The sequence below is a fragment of the Staurois parvus genome, unplaced genomic scaffold (assembly GCF_062004578.1).
Source record: "Staurois parvus isolate SC_StPar_1 unplaced genomic scaffold, SC_StPar_1.0 ptg000010l, whole genome shotgun sequence".
NCBI lineage: Eukaryota > Metazoa > Chordata > Amphibia > Anura > Ranidae > Staurois > Staurois parvus.
Genome location: NW_028317806.1, coordinates 447,899 through 470,903, shown reverse-complemented (window position 1 = coordinate 470,903; position 23,005 = coordinate 447,899). Strand labels below are relative to the sequence as shown.

Genomic DNA, 23,005 nt, shown 5'->3' with positions numbered 1-23,005 from the left:
TTGTATGTTAGTGCAAATAAAAAAAGTATCACGGACAGTACTCAATTGTTTCTGTCCCAAATGCACTAATATGGCTACAATCACCTTAAGCAAGGAGGGGGAAAACATAAACCGCAAACCATGTAATACATGCTCTACTTTAATTATAACAATAGCTTGTTTATTCCTGTGAGCAAAGTACTTCTTCAAGTAAGGCCTTGGCGTATGATATCATATGTTTTCATATTGCTTGCATAATGGTTCTTGGTCAATTTTTTTATTAAAACCTAACTTCATCCCAATTTTTTTGTTTTGGTTACCATGGAGAGCTGTTAAAATACCTGTCAAGTATGTAACACTTCCCACTTCTAGGCAGTGTAGAATGACCCCCAAGCAGCATGGCAACCAGGGCAGATGCTAGACTATTTTGCGCCCTAGGCAAGGCTAGCTACTTGCACCCCCCCAAAAAATATAAAACTTCACCTGTAGTTCTACTTCACCCCTCCTAGCATATCCTCTCCCCCAAATCCCCACTCCTAGAATAAATTCTGCCAATCCCTCCTCCTACCACAAATCCCCCTAAATCCCTCCTTCTAGCACAACTCCCTCCAAATTACCCTTCCCAGCACAAATCCTCCCCACCCAAATCCCCCTCCAAAGCGCCATCCCTTCCAATCCCCTCTCCTAGCACAAATCCCCCCAATCCCCACTACTAGTTCAAATCCCCCCCCCCATCCCTTCCTCCTAGCACAAATCCCCCCCTCCTAGCACAAATTATTATTATACAGGATTTATATATCAAATCCCCCCAATCTCCCCTCCCAGTACCAATCCTCTTCCTGCAGTTCCCCACCTAGGACAAATTGTCCCACATATCACTGCTAAAACCCCTCCAAATTATCCTTCCCAGCAGAAAAGCCTCCCACCTTACCCAAAACCCCCATCCCTTTTAGCACAAAGTGAGTGTAGGGATGAGGGAAAGCACTCAGCAGCCAAGTACAATGTCCATGGAAAGACCAGCCGTGGGGGGAGGGGCGCAAGCACCCCCTTAGATCCGGCCAGTAGGGAAACCAGCAGCTGTGGCTGCACCCTAGGTGGTTGCCTAGTTCACCTAGTGGTAGCACCGGCCCTGATGGCAGGCTAGCATTTAACATCTCATGGTGGGTCATTGGCTTATTGTGGGGTGAAAGCAAACATTTTTGCACCAATCACTGCACATTCTACAGTTTATTCTCTCAACAAAATTGTAGACAGAGGGTTAGGGACACAGGATACCCAAAAATAGAAAAATATGTTTTGAGCCTTCTTTGTAGCAGTAACATTTATTGTAAATCTAATTTCTTTAGTAGCAGCAGCCCAGTAGCAATTCAGTCCTTTAAAAGCAGCTGTTTGGGGCCAAAAATTTTAGAGAAGTCTCCAGATAGCAATTTGGTAGTTTAAAAGCAACTTTAGTAGATAGGAGTGACCCTAAACGTAATAGCATTCACTGTGCCTTGAAAGGTTGAGCAATGAGGTGTCCATGCAACGTCCACTGGCAGCAGCTTCCCCCGAGCTCTCCAAGACACTCTTCAGTATAGTTGGCATCCCTACAAAAGGGTTTCTTCATGTTTTTATTTAACAGCTACCTGTTGGGGAATTCATCCCTCATACAGAAAATAGAGGGTACGAGCGTCACTTGATAGGTAAGCACAGACAGCAAAGAAAAGTTGTCATACTGTATGTTCTTACCATTCCCTACCCTACTACAAATGTATCTTAGTTTCTTGCCTTGCTCCATTAGAGAGATTTCCCATTACTTCCTATCTGACAGCAAATGAAATCTGCCAACAGGGACCTAGACAGAAATAAAAACCTGACAGAAAGATCACATTTTCTTCATCTATAATTATCAGTATAGAAGTCTCACACACACCTGAGTATTCCTTGACCTTGCTATCTAAATATCTGACCTAACCACCAATAGCTAAAGAAAAATTCCATTATCTAAAAATGCAAACAGGGGAGCTGCAGCAAACATTTAAGGTCACCTCTTTCGCTCTGTGCCTTCTCTTTCAATTCAGCAACTAGTGAGAAAACTTCAGTTATTCAATATGGCTCGGTTGTTAGTACTGGAGAATAGAAATGAGTGAAATTGAGAATTTCTAATTTCCCTGAAATTTCTGCGAAAATCAGGTGATTTATTATTTTGGGGAAATTCATTGATACCCAAGAAGAAGGTGTACAAAGGCTGGCCATACACTGTACAATTTTCTTACAATTTTCTGTCCAGTTTCCTTTAGATTTACCTTCAACTATGTAGTGCAATTGGATACAATCGAAAGTGTTGTTTAATGTATAATGTATGGCCGGCTTATGTTTTTTGTGCTTTTTAAAGTGGTTACAAAGGTTTTTTTTTTTTTTTTTAATAATAAACATGTTATACTTGCCTGCTCTGTTCAATAGTTTTGCACAGAACAGTCCCAATCCTCCTTTTCTGGGGTCCCTTGCTAGCGCTCCTGGTTCTTCCTCTCTCCCGAGTGCCCCCCCTTAGCAAGCTGCTTGCCATGAGTGCACTCGTGTAGGCTCAATCCCATGCCAATGACTCCCACTGTTGCCTCCATGTGCAGTGAGGAAAGAGAGAGAGGAGAGAGACAATACTTTTGGATGAACCGCTGGATTGAGATCGGGCTCAGATAAGCATTTAAAGGAGCTGGGGGGGGGGGAGCAGAACATGAACGGTTTTTTTTACCTTAATGCACAAAACCTTATACATTTACAACCACTTTAAGGGTGTTGTGAGCTTTAAATGACTTTAAAACAGCTGCTCGCTAGCCTCTTTGTTTCTGGGGTTTTTTTTCTCCGAAAGAGAAAACCAGTCAGTGAAAAAGGAAAAATAATGATCAAATACACAAAAGGGGAAAAAGCACAAATACAAAAAAACACTAAACGACAAAAACAAAACTATCCTAAATACACCCAAAAAATACCTCAAATTAAATTAAAAAAATAAAAAGCCTTGCCTAGGGCAACTAAATTAGCTAAATTTAAGTTGCCCCTTATTTGAAAATTTGGAATTTTGTGGCAAAATCAATTTGGCTGAAATCACTTTGCTCTTCCCTACTAGAGACTTGTGGGGCTGAGTTCAATTACCACCAGGGACATTAATGCAGTTTTTATATTATCCCAATGTTTGTGTGGGATCCTCAGGGTGCTTTAGTGTCCTTCTTCAACCCAAAAGCATATTAACAAGTTAATCGGCTTCCCGCCTAAACTGGTCACCTTGTCAAAAGTTTATTAGATTGTAAGCTTTTTGGGTATAGGGACTAATGTGCATTCTGTTGTGGAATATGACACTGATACATAAAAAGAAAAAGTATTTTTCCTCGACTCTTTGGGGTAGCCTGACAGCCTTGATGACTAACATCACCCCCGGCTTCCAGGAGCTGGGCTCTAGACATCCCACCTAGTTATTGGTAATATGTCAATAAAATGTTCATATGAGCACCTTGTCTACTTGTAACGCCTCTATATTTGCATATTGTACTGTCTTCCTACTTATGGTAGGGATTTGAATTCTGATGAAGGCACTTTAAATCTTGGGCTTGTATACCTTCAAGATTGTGACAGTGTTATGTGTTTGACAGTTACTTTTAATAAAGTTTTTTTATTTTGTAAAATAAATAAATCAAAAAGTCTTGTCACATCTGGTGCCTCTGTCACCTTTCTTTTTATTTCTCCTGCAGTGTATTGATCCGTGGTGTTATCTCCCAGACTTGGCTTATAGGCACCTGAAGGACAGACAAGACGCAGACAGGTTGATCTATAAAAGAAAACGGGAAAAGGGAAAGTGTCTGCAGATATAAGAATGAATGAAGATCCATCACAAGGGAATTTCCAACAAGCAGAAAAAGTTCTTCAACTGACCTTGCTTTTTTAATCACATAGTGTACACCACTTCAGTTTCTTTTTTCTAGAACTTTGATTTACATCACTGTCACAACTGCCACATTGCCTGTGCTTCACCTGTAATCCTGCTGTTTAGTCTAAAGCACATATGTCAAACATAAGTCCCGGGGGTCGAATCCAGCCCGCCAGGCCATTTCATGTGGCCCTCACACCCAGAAAGTGGCAGAGTGGTGCAGAGGTCAAAGCTGAAAAGGAGAGGTGGAAAAGAGATGTGGACAGCCCTTGAAAGAGAGCTAAACCCTGCATAGCACACCCCTAAGCCCTGCACTCTGTACATAGCACACTTCTGAACTCTGCACAACACATACTCCTGAACTCTGCACTCTGTGCATAGTACACCCCTAAACCCTGCACTCTGTTTATAGCACACTTCTGAACCCTGCACAACACTTACTCCTGAACTCTGCACTCTGTATGTAGTGCACCCCTAAGCCCTGCACTCTGTACATAGCACACTTCTGAACCCTGCACAACACATACTCCTGAACTCTGCACTCTGTATGTAGTGCACCCCTAAGCCCTGCACTCTGTACATAGCACACTTCTGAACTCTGCACAACACATACTCCTGAACTCTACACTCTGTATGTAGTGCACCCCTAAGCCCTGCACTCTGTACATAGCACACTTCTGAACTCTGCACAACACATACTCCTGAACTCTGCACTCTGTATGTAGTGCACCCCTAAGCCCTGCACTCTGTACATAGCACACTTCTGAACCCTGCACAACACATACTCCTGAACTCTGCACTCTGTATGTAGTGCACCCCTAAAGCCCTGCACTCTGTACATAGCACACTTCTGAACCCAGCACAACACATACTCCTGAACTCTGTATGTAGTGCACCCCTAAAGCCCTGCACTCTGTACGTAGCGGTACTCCTGAACTCTGCATACATAGTCTTACAGATACAACCGGCTCTTTGAAGGCAAACTAATGCCGATGCGGCCCGTGATGAAACTAAGTTTGACTCCCCTGTCTAAAGGGTCCCAGGGCTGTACTAACAGTGTGACAGCTATGGCACTCTGTGCATACCACACCCCTAAGCCCTGCACTCTGTACATAGCACACTTCTGAACTCTGCACAACACATACTATTGAACTCTACACTCTGTATGTAGTGCACCCCTAAAGCCCTGCACTCTGTACATAGCACACTTCTGAACTCTGCACAACACATACTCCTGAACTCTACACTCTGTATGTAGTGCACCCCTAAAGCCCTGCACTCTGTACGTAGCAGTGGTCCTGAACTCTGCATACATAGTCTTACAGATACAACCAGCTCTTTGAAGGCAACCTAATGCTGATGCGGCTCGTGATGAAATTGATTTTGACACCCTTGGTCGAAAGGGTCCCAGGGCTGTACTAACAGTGTGACAGTTATGGCATTTGCCAGAAGGGCCAGTCTGTCAGAGCATTAGGGGAAATCAGGCCTCTAATAGAATAACAATCTACAGTTTTTCTCAACTGTATGTATTGCTCACCTGTATTATGTATTAAATATTTGGGTCAAGCTTTATTAAAACAAAAAGAGCAACATTCACTGCAATACTCTCTTCGTCTTTGACGCTGTTCCCCACAGACTTACAGCTCTGCGTACCTATCAATAGTGAATGATGTCTACTGTAGTGTCTTTCAACCCACACCCTGCAAGGTGTCAAGAATCCATGCACTGGATTTCCACAAGAATGTTGTAGGGAACGATGCTATGCCATTATATTTCATTCTTTTTTTGCAGAATTCAAGACCCCTCATACTAAAAGGCTTCATTACAGTAACAGCTGTGGAAAAGGCTTCACCAGGAGCTAGTTCTAGCAATCTGCGGGCTTGTTGCAGTTGCAGGAATTGCACCTGTTCCCGCAACCACCCGCTGCCAAATCACGCTTCTCTTACGAGATTCTGAATGGCACCCCATGCATCTCAGCCCGCGGCACATTTGCGGATGTGGGAACGACAGGAAAATGGCATGGTCAAAAAAACATGCGGTTTGCCTGCAGCCGCGTTTTTAAAAAGATGCATGGACCTTTTTCCTGAGGGAAAGGTGGGCACAGCAACCCATTCTGAGAGAATGCGGCTGAACGCACCGCACTAGAGTGAACCTAGGCTTATACAGGATCCAGTGGTGGTAATCAACTCTGACTGAGAGAGACCTTCCTGCCATAGCCCCAATAGCAGAGTTATGGAATATGGCCAAAAGTTTGTTTCCTGACAATACAATGTAAAAGCTGCTGGACACCCCATTCCAAAATCATGTGCTTTAATAGATGGTCCCCCTTTTGCAGTTATAACAGTCCCCACTCTTCTAAGAAGGCTTTTCACAAGATTTTGGATTGTGATTGATGAGAATTTCTGCCCATTCATCCTCAAGGTGAGGTCACACACTGATGTCGGATGAGAAAACCCGGTTTTCTATCTGCATTCCAATGCAGGGATGTTGAATTCCTATCGCCCAACACCCGGGACATGTAGTTCCGGGCGCCGGGCAGGTAGTTTTTTTTAACCTTCAGCCCTACTGCGGGAAAGCAGCAGGGCTCCCCCGTCAGGTGGAAGTATTCGGGCTGCCGGAATGCTTTCACACAGTGGCAGCCTCTCCGCCCCCCCCCCCCCCCGCATATCTCCACGCGTATCTCCACGCACACCTGAATGAGAGCAATAATTCTAGTATCAGACCTCCTCTATAACACTATACTGATGACGTAGAAGGGGCTTTAACAGCATCACCTATAGAAAATATAGGGTACTGAAGTTCGTCACCATTTCAGGAGTGCACGCAAATTTAAGGTATGACAAATTGGATATCTATTTATTCACTGAAACCTCATCTTTTATATTTAAAAAAAAATAGGGTAGTTTATTGCTTTTTTTTGTGCCATAAAATGAACTAAATGAATGAAATGAAATTTTGTGGTAATATCATGCGACATAAAAAATTGGAACTACTATTTTATTCTCTAGGGTTGTTGATTTCAGAAAATATATCATGTTTGGGGTTTTGTGTAATCTTCAAGCCTAAAATGATTTTTTTTAATCTTGTGCAAAAAAACAGCTCTGGCAACGAAAGGGATAAAGGATAAGCCGACTCTCCCCTTTCCTGACAAGCACCCAATTGGTGCTCATTACACTGCAAGGTCTCTCCCCTCCCTGCTAGTCCCCGGGTGCGGTTCTGGAGACAGGCAGGGAGGGGAGGAGGAGATAAACAGCGCATCGTTAAATATATTAAACGTTTAAGTCACCATTAAACCCCTTTTGTTTTTGAAACATTCCTAATATCACCTCCAATTTAAATATGGTTTTGGTTAAAAAAAAAACCATTTTTGGACAATTAGATTGTTGTGAGTGACAAGTAGACTGGGGCATCGATTTAGTCCCTTGAACAATTAGTGTTTTCAAAAAATTCCACACCCTTGCAATGTATCCCAAATGTGTTCGATAAGGTTGAGGTCAGGGTTCTGTGCAGGCCACTTGAGGTCCACCGTAGGAAACTGGTCAAAAAATGTCTTTGTGGAGCTGGTTTTGTAGACGGAGTACAGTCATGCTGGAAAAGAACAGTCCTTTCACCGAACTGATACCACAAGATTGGAAGCATACAATTGTCTAAAAATGTCTTTGCAAGGTTAACAGTACTCTTCACTGTAAACACCTGAACTCGGTAATTACGGGGGTGTCGAAATAGTCCTTTTGACCACATAATGTGACAATTAAACAACGATAAGCACTTCCTGTGCAATCCAAGGCAGTACATTACCAGACATTTATCGCTGTGACATTGGTCTTCATCATGATTGTGTCACTTGCACACAATTTTTCCTGGGAATTACCTCCTTGAAGGACATGGCGAATGACAGAAGATCATCCCTCCAGATAAGAGACAAGCTTTCACCTTCAGAGAATGAAGTGTTCTGTCTCCTTGACATAGATGGTGAGATTATCAAATTACATATTGAGTGCTCTTTCTGTCTTTGCAATAAGCAATAGATAACAGACAGCACCATGTTCATGTCTATGGACAGTGTAGGGCTGCTATGTTCAAGCATAAAGCAATCCTGTCATGGGAGGCTACCATTGCTGACCTTCTTAAAGCAAAATTGAGCTGCCCAGGGTTCCAAGGAGAATAATGTGAGTCTGTCTGACTTCATTTAACAGATGTCAAAGCAAGCTGCAATGAAGTTGCACAAAAAAAGTGCAGGAATGTTTTTCAAAGTTGCTGCGATTTCAGTTGCACCGATTTGAACACTTTCATTGCTGCTAATGGGGTGAAACTTGTCATGGGACTTTGAACTGTCAACTCACATGACAAGTCGCATTGGTGTGAACCAGGGCTTACACTGTACATAGCAACGATCAACCCAAAACAATGATCCCTGGACAAAAAAAAAATCATGCAGCAAAAATAAATTGAATCAATATACACAAATGTCTTTGGTCAGAGAACAGGATTTGCTGAAAGACTTTTAAAGTATCCTGAACACTCTTGCACAGCAAATGGTATCACATCCAAAATATTGACAATCTCTAGGAGAGAGGTGCAGGAGAATGCGTGCAAAAGCAGGAAATTTGGAAGCTGTGGCACGATGGCGACAGGTCCACTTTGGTGGTAACTTCTGTTTTCTATCCTCTGAATCCCATGACAGCGCAGAAGACATACAGCTGAGAGCAGGCCCAGCTGCCGTTGCCATTACATCACTTTTTGATATGTAATGCAGAACTCTGCACTCAGGGGGCATCAAGAGACGGATCTGGTGCTCCAGCAGCAGCCAAGAAACAAATGGAATATAAAATTGATCATAAAACAAATTGTACAGAGCACGAGGAAGAGTAATGGATTTGTTTGATCCAGCTGACAGTGGCAGAGCTCTTCACATAACCCAGCAGACATGTGATAAGAAAATGACAGCTTAAATGCAAGAAAATAGCAAGACATCATCTTTTCTGCCTTCTCTTTTCAGGGAATCTGTCTGGAGAAATGTAAACTATGTTCCTCCCACAGAAGAGTGAGAGGGCGGCAGGTGTTTGTCAGAAGATGACGGAGGCAATTGGCACATAGTAAAAGAAATGGAATTCATTCACAGAGAAACAGTTTGGGCTGACTATAGACAAACAAAACTAACAGCTGCTCTATCCACTCAAATGAGTGTTATACAGTAGTAATCATCGGAGTGGCTCCCGGATTTGGAAGGTACAGTGAACAGAGAAGTTGCTAAGTCATTAGCTTGCACAGCATATAAGAAAAATAACTACAGTGACTGTTGGGGTGCTTACTATTGGACAATCAAACTCGGAAGCCTGCAGTGGTCCATCTTGGTACATACGGGGGAGATTTACCGAAACAGAAGCACTAAGAATCTGGTGAAGCCGTGCATCGTAGCCAATCAGATTCTAACTTCAGCTTGTTCAATGAAGCTTTGGCAATAAAACCTGGAAGCTGATTGGTTTTTATGCAGAGCTTCACCAGATTTTACACACTTCACTTTATATTAATACCCCCCCCATAGTATAGTAATGAATGAATTGAGAGTAGGTATGCCGTGGAGGTAGCCTATTCTTCCTAAAGATGCAGGAACCCTCCAGAAGCCCAACACAGCTCAAATGTAAGCTAAAGACCTCTGTTGTCAATCTGCAAGAATTCAAGCAAAATGAAAATGGAAGTCATCCAAGCCATCCACTTAGCATTGGATAGAAGGGGCAGCACAGTTAACAAAATAATATGTCCCAAGACCGAAGCTCAGTTATTCTAAAGTTATCAACCACAGTGTCAGAGATGCCTTAGTTCGGTAGTGTGGCTATCACATATACAGTATCTGAAACTGTATGCAACAAAAATGACATATATCGGGCTTCTTTTGGGATGTCTGTTCAACACTTGAAGGCTTCACAGCCCTCAACATGTAAGCTTAAGATCACATTGATGCTGCTCTGTGGGCTGTGTTTTGTGCGGGCACGGCAGCCCGTTCATTTGAATCGCAATTATTTGGAATCGCAGCCTGCACAGGAACCACAAGTGCAGTGCTGTTCCCAGAGCGATTTCCAGCGCGTGCAGTGTGCCATTACGGAATTTTGTTTGATGTTTTTTTTTTCACTGGCACCATGGTCTGTTGTTGGTATAATATCAACGTGCAAGTTTTTAAATAACTTTCTACACCTTTCTTATTTTCATGCGTTTGTTCACTTTCGCTGGTCTTCACCCTGCATGGCATCTTTAGTCTTGGGACAAAGGATACCTATTTTTTTTAATAATCGCTCTTTCTCATATTATTCATTATTGAGGATACAGATGCCATTGGTGAGGTTTTGATGGGAGTTTTTCCCTCTGTTCAGATTCCATTTTTTATCTTCATATACTGTATATACTATATTTTTATTCTTACCCATCATATTTTGCTACTTTAAATGTATTCTATGGGATGTTGCTTTCTAGGTCCCTATTACACATATTTGTGGTGTGTTCATGGTCTGTGATGATCTCTAATTGCCATCTGTATGCTGTTGGTCCTCATCTACCACCACCACCTGTTTTTGGTCATCCTGCTGGGGTGCCTTGAGCCTTTTCCCACAGCTCCCAGGGCAGACACCCTTTGATGGTTGCCACTTGGTAGTGTTACAACAAATGTTAATCATATTTCAAGCTGATTTGTGAGCATTGGAGTAATTTTCAGAGGTTGGAGCATGGACTCACCCTCTTAAAGGAGAAGTAGGGCCAAAGCTCTTTTAGCCATACTTCTCCTATGGGTCACAGGAGCATACTTAGTTCTGCACTCCTAAGACCCAGATTCAACCAATTGCAGGTTAATGTCTGCTGTTGGCTGATGTCACTCAGCTAGTCCAGACTCTGGAGGGAACCCAACTTTAATGTTGAGGATCCACACAGATGCCTGACGTGCAGCTGCCTCAGCCTCTCAGAGCCTCAGCCAGTCTATCCTTAACCTTTGAAAATTTGTTTCTCCGTCTGTAGACACCATGTTAGTGGAGTCTACCTTTGAGGAACTGAATGAATAGTCACAAAATGCAAGGTAAGACTCATACAGTTTCTTCATTTTCTACCAGCGTGTTATGTTCACTAAAAGATTTGTTGATGAAGAGCCATCTCTTGCTCAGTTGTTCTTCAAGTGCCATTATATTCCTTTACAGGTCTTTGTAGAATGGACCCGAAAAGAAAAAATGCAAGTCAACGCTCTTATTTATAATGTTTGGCAATACACTGCATTTGGTTTATAAAAATTCTAATTTATTTGGAGTTGAGCTATATAAAGATTAGCTGTTCTAATTATATTGTTATTATGTTATTAGCTCATTCGTGATGTAAGAGACGCAAGAGCTTATAGGAATTTTCCCATGAGATGGGCTGCTTATTTGGCACTATATCAACAACAAATGCTACAGCTTCAGTCTGCAAAGCAGGTCTAATCAGACAGTGAGTTTATAAGAGCAGTTTCCTTCTCTTCAGGGATTTTTAGGGGGATGTTAGGTTATTGTCTTAGTCACAGTCTCACGTGGTTTCTTTGTGAAAAAGCCTTGATGTCAGACAAGATTTTGTTGCCGGTACACTGCTATCCAACATCCACAAAATCAAGGTTCTTTCAAAAAAGTCCACTCACTGATGACTCCAATCGACTAACACATTTTTTCCAGACATTTTTGCTGAATGTCCCTGCCTGTGGCCACAAGCCTCTAATGAATTTCACCCCAATTGGGCATAGTGATAGAGATAAGACGTTTTTGAAAGAACATTGGGATGCATCAAAGCAGAGCCAGCACCTGTTTTCAATAGACTAGAGGTGTTAAAATTTTTTTAAGTAAAGGTCCAGTTTAGTGTCATTCAGGCTTTAGGGGGGCAGCCATGGGAGTAGAAAATGCCCCAACAGCATTGGGCATAAACGATGCCCCTTCATTGGTTATAATGGGAGGAAGAAGGCCCCATTGTTGGTATCAATGGGAAGAATAGTGCCATCCATGGTGTCAGTGGGAGGAATGGTGTCACATCATTGGTGTCAGTTGGTGGAATAGTGCCCCAAGGGCCAGATAAAGGCCGGCAAAGGGCCACGTCTGACCCCTGGGCCACAGTTTGGAGACTACTGCCCTAGATCATGGATGGCAAGCGGTGTTTGGAGTGATGCTCCATCTAGTGGAATCTGGGGAACCAGGATAAGACTGCAAAAGCCCCATTTGATTATTGACTGAATCAAGCCTTCCTCTAATATCCAGTAATGGATATAAGGCCAATTCCAGCCAAACTTTTATTTATCTTCTTATTTTATCTTTGAGTGTGGAAGATCAGAACTACTGTCAGGATTTTACTTCTGTCTGTTCATACAAAGGAGATTTTACTTTATTTTTTGTCTGTCACATGTACAGGAATTGAGACACTGATGGCAATAAAACTCTTTCAGAGGTTTTAGGAGATTTCCCCCTACATCCTGTTCTGTGTGATCCCCATTGTATATTTCCACTTCCTGTCAGATGGACAGGAAGTTGAAAGTTTCCCACACTTCCTGATCTGTCTATAATCCCCAAAAATCTAACTGGGGGTGCAGACGGGAAAAAAAAACAGTAAAGGTTCTAATGCCTCTCAGCTCTATAGCACTCAGAAGTTTGGCTCATAAAGGCATGTAAACTTTAATTGGAATATATTCATAAAAAGCGACAAGCAATATACATCCACTTTGTGTGCATCAAATGCCTTTGTATTATGTTTTAAAAGTAATTACTACAGTTATTACGTTGTAAATGTAGCAATAACATCATCCTTGTTCTATACATACTGTAGCTTGTGCAGAGAGCAGACCTGTAAGAGGGGTGTAGGAGGGGCCCAGCAAGTCCAACCCACTACAGGCTGCCTGCAAAAAACTAAAGGAGGGGGCGGGGACAAGACCAGTCACCCTGCACAAGAAGAGAGAACAGCAGTGACTGGTCTTTATTACAAGAAACTCCTGCACAGAGGTAATGGTTCACACTGGATTACTACACAGATCTGGAAGAAATATACACAGCACACCAAGATTTAAGGAAGAACACACGCCTCTTTTATTTAGACAATATTTACTTATCATGGAATTCAGATTTAAGTCTCAAATTTACATACCGCTAGCTATACAGGTATACAGAATAAGTGAAATTAAAGTAGATCTAGGTTCAATTACTAAAAACCTCATATACGTATGCTTTAATATGTTAACATCTTTTCAAAACTTATTTTCAATACTACCAAGTCTGCAGCTTTCAATAAAATAATACTTGGTGATTTGGCCATGAAGATCCTAATTCAGGCACTTAAGGTGACAACTGTCCCCAGCAGTGTTTTTCCATTGTCACTCCTGGCAGAGACTACATACAGTAGGTCTATGCCAACACTCACTGTGCACTCAAGGTTCACTGTTGCTACTATCAGGAGGCTGGTCCAGAGCAGAGATGTTCCACCAATGTTAGAAAGAGTGAATATAGGTAGGAAGTGCCTGAAAATGTCTGGGGAAGATCAGCAGCCCTGAGATACAAAAAAGGTGAAATCAGTATTTTGAAATAAAAGAAATAAATTTGTTTATAATGTAGTTTACATCCATTTTAACACCTGATTAAATTAATTTCTTGTGTACAAATAATTTTAAGGCATAATAATTCATACACTAAAAGTGAAAACTTATTTTCTGGTTCAATAATTTTTATTAGGTTAAACTTATCCAAATGAGCACCAAAATCATCCTCGCAGGGGCTTAGAAAGAAGCATCTAGCAATACAAGACACAAGATGGTGCAAATGAAATCCAAAGCAGAACAGTAAAATCAAGTAAATGAGAAAACCTAGTGAGGCACCACAGAACGCGATACCATGAAAGTCAAAAGATGGATTTTGTGAGACAATCCAAGCAAAATAATATGATTAAAAAGGAAAGGGCAGGGGTAAGAGACCCCTATGAGAAGAGAAAAAGAACAGAAAGGAAGACAGACATTGGGGGGGAACAAGGACTCGGGACCACCTTACGCAGTAATCATAAGCGGCCAGAATGTGATGATCGCGGTGTCAGACCCCCAGCCCTTCTCACAAACTTGTGACTAAAGGACTAGCCAATCTAAAACCGCGTTGTCACGTGTGTAACAATGCCACGCTCAGCTGCACCCTGCACAAAGATTTTCCAGCTAATAGACCACAATCGATGTACCTGCAGCTTGAGAGCGATTGTTACTGGGTCAGGTTAATTACACAATTAACCCTTCACACTGCCACCACCACCTTTTTGTACAGAGTAGGAGGAAACTCGCCAATATTAGCAATAACACTATGATGTTTGAATAATCGTCTGTATACCACTGTCACCGCAGGCAGAGATATATAGAGGTTTTAAAAACACAGAGTAGCGCTCTTCAGAGACAGGGATTCTTAGTTTGCATTAAAGAGCTTTAGAAACAGTTCAACAATTTTCAGATAATAGGATTTATTACTAAAAAGGTCAAAAGGGTGCAATAACAATATTTACAGAAAAAGATGTAGCCTATATATATATATATATATATATATATATATATATATATAAATACAGAGACCAATAACACAGCAAAGAGATAACAGAAAGAAGTTTAGAGAGGTAAAGTACGTGCCGTCAGCCTTGGTTTAAGCAGCGTTCAAGTGTCAGAGCAAAAGGGTACCGTTCTCCCAAAGTTGGTTCTGATGTTAAAAGGGAGAAATCTTCAACTTCAACTCAACTGTTCCTAGCATAACAGCCTTTTCTAGGAACTCAGCAGTGTGTCTCCTTAAAGCAGAGAAACAATCACCTCATTTGGGGAGGGGTTTTTAGGCGGAGACCCATGCTAGAACCAAAATCCCTCGCAGTTTATATCATGATCAATAACCTACTCTAGGTGCATGTAGCAGCCTAGCCACTAGTAGATTAATAAGCAGAATCATCTGCTGAACGTCTAGATATTAAATATGACATACCTGCTTGGGACAGTTAAGGAGATATCGTTTTCTGCTCTCCTGTAGATTTCAACTAGGGGGTGTATGATAACAGACGACTTGTATTAAACTAAGCCATCCGAATATGTGCTCCATGTTTATGTAATTATTTCCTATTTCAAGATATAAAATCATATGGAAAAATGGGTTTTTAAAAGTGAGTCTGTTTTACAGCTAGCTGGAATGTCTTTGAAGCCCAGTGAAGGACTGGTTTATGGCTTTACGATATCTCAGATTGAGAAGCTAACAGACACCCGGCACTAGCTAATTTGGGATTTATAACCATGAAGCTCTCCCGCCGTGCCTGACTGCCTGTGCACTTCTGAACCCTAGAGCACAGGGACCACATGTCACTCAATAGAGAGGGAGGGGGGGATTTGGAGGAGAGAGAGAGATACAAGATGGAGAATCCTTAGCAAGATGGATGACCGCGTCCATCTCTGTGTGCACAATTGCTACAAGTACTAATGAGGGGAAAGCATAAGCAATCCAAGGCTCCCAAATCTTGCCAAACTTGGAGAGGGAATCTTTCAGAACACTGGACCATCTGTTCATTAATCATGAGGGCTGTCATATGGTCTTTTACCCCTTAGAATGATATTATGGGTTTTTTTCAGGCACCTTTGGGTATGTTGACAAACAATTGCGAAGAGGGATTTACAAAACGGTTATGAGGAGGTGCAACAGAAGGAGGATATCCAGTGTTGAAGTTGGAGAAAGTGAATATATGGGGAAACTGCCAAAGGTGAAAACTTTTTTTTAACTAAGTAAAATGCACAGGGTCAACCATAAATGTTTGCATAATGTGATAATGCTTACCACACTCTAATGGACCGGCCCAGTGATTCATCTTAGAAATGATATGGACAGACATTCTCTGAGCATGCATATACAACAATCTAAGACTGTTGCTCTTGTAGAATCAACAATATACCTATACAGGGGGATTTTAAATACCTCCTATGGAAGAGATTATTGTATTAACACATGTATGTATATAATTAAAAGTAAACTGCATATTGCCTTTGAGATAGGTTGAAGTGTGTGTTATAATAGTAGGCAAATCCAGGTGGATCAGTACTGAATTTTCCTCTTGTAGGATTGTCATGTGAAATTATGCTTTCCTCAGTTTATTGGGGTCTTTAGATTGTAAGAAATTGTATTCATTTCAGTTGATGGATACAGGGTAAATTCAAATGACTCTAAATATGACCTCATCTGCTAACCTTGTTCTGGTGATACACATGAGATTCAAGCCATTTTAGAATTGACAAAATTGGCAGGGATATTCAGTTGGTACCTTTCAAAAGGGAGGTACCCTATGAATTCTCTTCTACACACACCCTTTTTGTTCTTCAACATGCTTTTCTTTCTGTCATTCCCCTCCCCTGTTCATGCTCTTCTACTCACCTAGAATATCTCTATTCTTGTTTACAAACCATCAAGTGAAAACTTCTTCACTATTTTTCCCATAGAGGTTGGTACCATACTCTTCTGTCTTCTGAGCCTCTCTCTTGGTCCCTTAATGTTATGGGCAGTCCCACTGACAAACAAGAGCTCGGGACTTGGGAGGGATGGAACCCAAACTCAACATATACAGGTAAGACCAATAGATACACATAACTTCAGCTGCCTATATCTCTGGATCTATGGATCAGTTTGACATTTGGTTTTTACTAAAGATAACCTCTGCTTATGTATTTGTTCCCCATATGCTAATTTAGATTTCACCAGGTTTGAGATAGGTTTACTTACAAAATTTCCTTTAAAGTTGTCTTGGTCTGGCACATAATGACTTCTACTCAATGAGCATACACAAAGATACAGCCTCACTGAAGCGGATCTTTATTCATAGGGCAGCATATATGCATTGCTGTGTTAGTGCTGAGGAAAAAAGGCATTTATTCATGTAGCATTACGCCTCAAGCACACTGGACAGTTTGGCCATCTCTCCTAGATGTCTTTCCTCCTGGCGGCAGCGTTTTTTTCAGACAAAACTCCTGACGCTTGTAAACATGTGCAATCATGCTTAGCTTGGGCGTTAATTCATTTCACTGACCAGAATAATAATTTATTCTGGCCAGTGTAATGAATTAACGCTGAGGTGCTAAACACGCCTAGCATTTACACGCGTCAACCAGTTTTTCTGCCAAAACGCTGCTGCTTCTGGACACGCTAACAAAATCTCATTCAGGAGAGGAGTGTTTGGGCAGAAAAAACATCCAATGCACGTGTACATGCCTAGGCACATTTAGCACTTGAGTGTTCATTCAGTTCAATGACCAGAAAAAATTCATATTCTGGCCAATGAAATAAATGAATGGACAAACGATTGACACTGCTAAACGCATCTAGACGTGCTTAAACGCTTTTGCAAATCATGGCGTTAGACGTGTTTTAACACTGTATAAATGTTGGTGTGTTTTAGGTATAATAAAAAATGTACACTAATGTTTCTGGGCCCTACTATGGGTACAAACAACAAATAACATACACATATGTGGTAGCACTGCGATCGCCAGGAGCAGGAGAACTTATTTTGGGTTGCTCATTGATAGTAGGTCATGGGAATAGCAAGAAATATAGAGCAACATTAAAAAATAATTATTTTTACTATTTTGTGGTAGTTTTCCTTTGATAATAAAACAGTCATGATATATCCATTACCATTTACCACCAAATAAAAGCCAATATTGTCCTTAAAAAAGGTATAATTCACCTGGATAAAATAAGTAGTTGTGATGATACAGTGAAGGAAATAAGTATTCGATCCCCTGCTGATTTTGAATGTTTGCCCACTCACAAAGAAATGATCAGTCTAATGGTAGGTGTATTGTAACAATGAGAGACAGAATAGCAACAAAAAATTCAAAAGAAATGCATGTCTAACAAATTATGCACTGATTTGCATGTTCATGAGGGAAATAAGTATTTGATCCCGTGCGAATGATTGCACCAACTGTTGTCATCTTCTCACCAAGCTACTTGGCGATAGTTTGGTAGCCCAGTCCAGCCTTGTGTAGGTCTACAATCTAGTCCCTGACATCTTTGGGCAGCTCTTTGGTCTTTGCCATCGTGGAGAGTTTCGAATCTGATTGTTTGATTGCTCCTGTGGACAGGTGTCTTTTATACAGGAAACAAAATGAGATTAGCAGCACTCCCTTTAAGAGACTGCTTCTAATCTCAGCTTGTTACCTGTATGAAAGACACCTGGTAGCCAGAAATCCTGCTGAATGATAGGGGATCAAATACTTATTTTCCTCATGAACATGCAAATCAGTGCATCATTTGTTAGACATGCATTTCTTTTGAATGTTTTGTTGCTATTCTGTCTCTCAGTGTTACAATACACCTACCATTTGATTTTTAGACTGATCATTTCTTTGTGAGTGGGCAAACATTCAAAATCAGCAGGGGATCAAATACTTATTTCCTTCACTGTATGTGCAGTTTTACATGTCAAAGTTGAAAAACTGTGTTCAGGTGTTAGGATTTGTTTTACCATCATCATGGAAGGGTTAAAGTACTAAAAAAGTCTGCTAACATTTTTGATGCATGTGTTCAGTTAAATGTTATTATCCAGAAAAAAGCCTGAAGTGGTTAAGACTGTAGCTAATACTGATGTTACATCACACCGTGGCAATACTATGCTTCCCAGGGTGAAGTTAATGAAATGTTAACTTGGATCACAACATAAGCTCCTATAGTGTAATAAAACTGAATGGAAACTAACTACCGCACAAGCCAACAAATAAAGCCAAAATATAGATCACGTTCCAAAGAAAAGACGCACGTGACAACATTAGGACACAGAGATTTTAGAAATGTTTTGGTAAAAGATCTCAAATACATTAATGAATACTGAGGTGACATTAAACTTCTTCTTTCCAAGAAGCTACAGGTTCATATTTTGCTTATTACTTAGAGGACCTCTAAACCTAAAATACAAGTTGATCCTAGAAGAGGACAGCCTCGGTCCTGCTTATTGCCGTCCCCGTCTCCCGATCCCCTCTCTTCTCATCTTTCTATATCTCTCCAAATGACTTCTCCTTTTTTCTCTTCTCCTATTTCCCCCCCCCCCTTTTTTTTTTTTGTTTGTTCTTGTTTTGTTTTGTTTTCGGTTGGATTCATATTCTTGATTATACGGAACTATCTCATTTTGTTCCCTACATCTCGTTGGGGATGCCCTCCTCGACACTATATTTATTCATATCCCCGTAATACATGCTATTATGTTGTTGATCCTTCCATTTTTCTTTTTTTTTGTATGAAACCATTTTCACCCATTCACATGGATCATCGTCACATTTGTGCTATGGTTTTTCTTATGTATGTCTACTTGTACTTGTTTTCATTTTTTCTCATGCCTTGTATTGTTAAACTGTTGAAAATGTAATAAAGACAAATTTGCCTTTAAAATACAAGTTTATTTAAAGCAACTCTGATGTTAAGAGCATCTTCATACTATTTGGGTCTGTTGCAGTGCATTACTGCAGATGCATTAATGTGTGTTGCAGTAAGGCAGTCGATTAATTTGCAATGGGCTACCAATGCATGACAGTAGGTAAAAAAACATCACTGCGGGATTTTTAAACTTTTTTACACATGACATGTTGTGGTACACTAAGTTACAGCATTAAGACCTGCTATTATTATGCACGGGATGCCATCCTAAATGAATGGCCCAGCCATGCACCACACAAAGTGACATGCATTATCACTAGTTATGTTTTGTTTCCTTAATATTCATTTTTCAGATAAAAATTTCATTTTGGTTGTATATGAATCTCCAAATGGACATAGTAATAAATGACAATGAATCAAAAAAAAAAAAGTTAAAACAAAATTAATGAGTACATTCGTTCCATTTAGACGACTTCACATGATGTTATAGTAGTTCGGGTCCATGGGGAAATTAACTAAATTTTCAAATTAATTAAATAATTTGGATGCGGGTAATGAATGGATCCAAATTTTGTTCCACATGCATATGACTAGAGATGAGCGAATCGAACCAGGCGAAGTGGAATTCGTTTCGAATTTCAGGAAAAATTCGATTCGTGCCGAATCCGAATATTAGCCAACTTCGGGTGCGCGAATCGGATTTTTCCCGATCAGCCGGCAAAAAGTGTCCATGCAGAGAGCTCCGCTATTTCTGACAGTTCTCTGACAGTTCCTTCACATTTACAGCGGTTGAAACATTGTATCTATTTGTTTCCATTTAGGATACAGATGTTTTTATTCGGAAACAGATACAATGTTTCAACCGCTGTAAATGTGAAGGAACTGTCAGAGAACTGTCAGAAATAGCGGAGCTCTCTGCAGATACACTTTTTGCTGTACTGGAATACTTCTTCTTTTCATTCTTCTTTTCATTCTTCTCATTCTTCTTTTCATTCTTCTTTTCATTCTTCTTTTCATTCTTCTTCTTTTCATTCTTCTTCTTCTTTTCATTCTTCTTTTCATTCTTCTTCTTCTTCTTTTCATTCTTCTCATTCTTCTTTTCATTCTTCTTCTTCTTTTCATTCTTCTTCTTCATTTCATTCTTCATCTTCTTTTCATTCTTCTTTTCATTCTTCTTCTTCTTCTTTTCATTCTTCTTCTTCTTCTTCTTTTCATTCTTCTTCTTCTTCTTTTCATTCTTCTTCTTCTTCTTTTCATTCTTCTCATTCTTCTTTTCATTCTTCTTCTTCTTCTTTTCATTCTTCTTCTTCTTTTCATTCTTCATCTTCTTTTCATTCTTCTTTTCATTCTTCTTCTTCTTCTTTTCATTCTTCTTCTTCTTCTTTTCATTCTTCTTCTTCTTCTTCTTTTCATTCTTCTTCTTCTTCTTTTCATTCTTCTCATTCTTCTTCTCATTCTTCTTTTCATTCTTCTTCTTCTTCTTTTCATTCTTCTTCTTCTTCTTTTCATTCTTCTTTTCATTCTTCTCATTCTTCTTCTCATTCTTCTTTTCATTCTTCTTCTCATTCTTCTTTTCATTCTTCTTCTCATTCTTCTTTTCATTCTTCTTCTTCTTTTCATTCTTCTCATTCTTCTTTTCATTCTTCTTCTTCTTCTTCTTTTCATTCTTCTTCTTCTTTTCATTCTTCTTTTCATTCTTCTTCTTCTTTTCATTCTTCTTCTTCTTTTCATTCTTCTTCTCATTCTTCTTCTCATTCTTCTTTTCATTCTTCTTCTTTTCATTCTTCTCATTCTTCTTTTCATTCTTCTTTTCATTCTTCTTCTCATTCTTCTTTTCATTCTTCTTCTTCTTCTTTTCATTCTTCTTTTCATTCTTCTTCTTCTTCTTCTTTTCATTCTTCTTCTTCTTTTCATTCTTCTTTTCATTCTTCTTCTCATTCTTCTTCTCATTCTTCTTCTCATTCTTCTTCTTTTCATTCTTCTTCTTCGTTTCATTCTTCTTTTCATTCTTCTTTTCATTCTTCTTCTTCTTTTCATTCTTCTTCTTTTCATTCTTCTTCTTTTCATTCTTCTTCTTCTTCTTTTCATTCTTCTTTTCATTCTTCTTCTTCTTCTTTTCATTCTTCTTTTCATTCTTCTTCTTTTCATTCTTCTTCTTTTCATTCTTCTTCTTCTTTTCATTCTTCTTCTTCTTTTCATTCTTCTTTTCATTCTTCTCATTCTTCTTTTCATTATTCTTCTTCTTCGTTTCATTCTTCTTCTTCTTTTCATTCTTCTTTTCATTCTTCTCATTCTTCTTTTCATTCTTCTTCATCTTTTCATTCTTCTTTTCATTCTTCTTCTTCTTTTCATTCTTCTTTTCATTCTTCTTCTTCTTCTTTTCATTCTTCTTCTTCTTCTTTTCATTCTTCTTCTTCTTTTCATTCTTCTTCTTCTTCTTTTCATTCTTCTTCTTTTCATTCTTCTTCTTCTTCTTTTCATTCTTCTTCTTTTCATTCTTCTTCTTTTCATTCTTCTTCTTCTTCTTTTCATTCTTCTTCTTTTCATTCTTCTTCTTTTCATTCTTCTTCTACTTCTTTTCATTCTTCTTCTTCTTTTCATTCTTCTCATTCTTCTTCTCATTCTTCTTCTCATTCTTCTTCTCATTCTTCTTCTTCTTCGTTTCATTCTTCTTTTCATTCTTCTCATTCTTCTTTTCATTCTTCTTTTCATTCTTCTTCTTCTTCGTTTCATTCTTCTTCTTCTTTTTATTCTTCTTTTCATTCTTCTCATTCTTCTTTTCATTCTTCTTCATCTTTTCATTCTTCTTTTCATTCTTCTTCTTCTTTTCATTCTTCTTCTTCTTTTCATTCTTCTTCTTCTTCTTTTCATTCTTCTTCTTCTTCTTCTTTTCATTCTTCTTCTTCTTCTTCTTCTTTTCATTCTTCTTCTTCTTCTTCTTTTCATTCTTCTTTTCATTCTTCTTCTTTTCATTCTTCTTCTTTTCATTCTTCTTCTTCTTCTTCTTTTCATTCTTCTTCTTTTCATTCTTCTTCTTCTTCTTCTTTTCATTCTTCTTCTTCTTCTTCTTTTCATTCTTCTTCTTTTCATTCTTCTTCTTCTTTTCATTCTTCTTCTTTTCATTCTTCTTCTTCTTCTTCTGGCAACTCCACCACGCAGCTCATTTTTGTTCCAGTATTACTGTATTTTGCTCCTTCAAAATCCTGAAACTTTCTTTTGGCAGGTGTACAGACTCAGGTACTCAGTGCAGGAATGGTGGGAATCCCTCACAATGGACACAGCAGGTGTACATACAGACCCAGGAATTCAACACAGGGACAGTGGGAACCCCTAATAATGGGTAAAGCAGGTGGGCAGACCCGGAATCTCAGCACATGGATGGTAGGAACTCCTCATAATGGGCACAGCAGGTGTGCATACCCAGAACCTCAGCACAGGGATGGTGGGAACCCGTAGTAATGGGCGCAGCAGGTGTGCAGACCTGGGACCTCAGCACAGGGATGGTAGAAACCCCTCATAATGGGAACAGCAGGTGTACAGACCCAGGAATTTAGCACAGGGATGGTGGGAACTCCTCCTAATGGGCAGAGCAGGTGTACAGACCCAGGAACTCAGCACAGGGATGGTGGGAACTTCTCATAATGGGCGCAGCAGGTGTGCAGACCTGGAACCTCAGCACAGGGATGGTGGGAACCCCTCATAATGGGCACAGCAGGTGTGCATACCCAGA

General features: G+C 40.0%; 1 long non-coding RNA gene across 2 annotated transcripts in view; it reads left to right on the top strand.

Annotated features, from left to right (window-relative positions):
- The window catches only part of LOC149474187 (uncharacterized), a 232,509-nt gene that overhangs the window by 192,212 nt on the left and 17,292 nt on the right, over positions 1-23,005 (top strand). The window contains exons 3-5 of one of the 2 annotated variants that reach the window (XR_016311664.1): positions 3,702-15,616; positions 16,347-16,471; positions 18,797-19,202. This is a non-coding gene — a long non-coding RNA (uncharacterized LOC149474187). Of the gene's footprint in view, positions 1-3,701; positions 15,617-16,346; positions 16,472-18,796; positions 19,203-23,005 lie in introns of those variants that run through there. The other variant, XR_016311663.1, reaches the window with a different exon arrangement.